The sequence below is a fragment of the Urocitellus parryii genome, chromosome 6, assembly GCF_045843805.1.
Source record: "Urocitellus parryii isolate mUroPar1 chromosome 6, mUroPar1.hap1, whole genome shotgun sequence".
Taxonomy (NCBI): domain Eukaryota; kingdom Metazoa; phylum Chordata; class Mammalia; order Rodentia; family Sciuridae; genus Urocitellus; species Urocitellus parryii.
Window position 1 is genome coordinate 54,864,102 of NC_135536.1, and position 1,701 is coordinate 54,865,802.

Consider the following 1,701-nt stretch of genomic DNA (forward strand, 5'->3'; position numbering starts at 1 on the left):
CCAAATTTCACCTTCTCTGGGTATTTATCTCTCACTTACTCTGATGAAATAAACTAGCCATTTAATAAACCAGCCATGTATCCCTGTCTCCTTGGATATCTACATATACATACATTTAAATATAAATATGGAAGAAATATGCATATTGATATATATGTATATATACATACCTACATGGATATGGATATACATATATGTATATGTATAATTTAAAATTCTCAAAATATTTACTGTTTCATGGATCTAGTAACATGCTTGAGAACTATTAATTATTCAACAATTTCAATTAACTTAAATTCTCTGGAGAGTATCACTTGTTTGTATTAAGTATTGCAAAATAGTATGAATAAAATGTGTAGAGAGAGCAGGGAAGGAGGAAAAGATGACAGGAATAAAAGATGATGTCTTATTAAGAGAGTCTGGAAATTTCTTACCTATCACTTAACATATATAAATCCCACTAACCTCTGAGAACCAATGAAAATAAGAGATTCTTTAAAAATAAACTTTTCTTACTCCATCATTCTATGTTTATTTCCATTTTTGCATATTTATATTTATATGTTTATATTTATTTACTTATCTAATAATAGTTTCATGTTAGATTATAAATTCCTTGATAGAAAATGCATTACAGAATGCATTATTTTACAACCACCTGCTACAAGATACCAGAATTAGTAAATAGCTGTTTGGTACATATATTCATAAAATATTATTTTTTCTATCAGAGAATTTTCCAACATGAGATGACATATAAAAAAAGGTTTTTCAACCCCAGCCCTATTGACATTTGGGACTGTCCTGAAGATTTCATTGTACATGTCCACACTATGATGGGTGCCTCTACATTGCAGGATGTTTAGAATCAGCTCTGGTCCTCTAGATGCCAGTAGCTCTCAGTTCCTACTCCAACCATAAATGTCTCCAGGCATTGTGAAATGCCTCCTGGGACAGGTAGTGGGGGACTTGTGGAGATTTAAAAGCTGCAACTTCATTTTTGAAATTACTTTTAGTTCAGGCAATAATTACTTTTTGACCTTTGTGTTATACAGGAGATATTATCTTAAATATGAAATATAAACAACATGGGATCAGTGAAATGGCCACTGCGTATTTATCTGAGAAAATATGAAGGAAACAGAAACAGAACCTGTATATATTGCTGCCGTATATTCTTTTCATAGTGAATTTTTTGATGGTAACATAAACTCACACAATATTTTCAGGGTCAAATGAACAGCTGAATGTATTTATATGTTAGAAAATAAATTTATACATGACCTTTACAAACCATCACTCAGCATTGTAGTATATACATTTAACAACTCAATACAAAATTTAATATTATGGGTCTGTATCGAATTTTCATATGTAGGTATTGATGCAATTGTATGATTTAACATTTTTGTCATTGATCTTGCTATTAAAGTAGGTTGGTTTCTGTTATTGGTAATTAGGATGACATTCTTGTTTTTTCAAACATTTATTAAGCATCAAGCTTTTTTGGATTTCATGTCACCCCAGAAATTAAACAGACATGACAATATCCCTCCAAGAACTTATATTTAGTCAGAAAAAAATCTATCCTTTAAAATGAAAGAATCTTATAATTAACTTAGTTCCATGATACATAGCAGACATTGAAAAGACCCTCTTCACTCAGACTCTAACACAATACAGGAGGTACCTAAGGTTTTG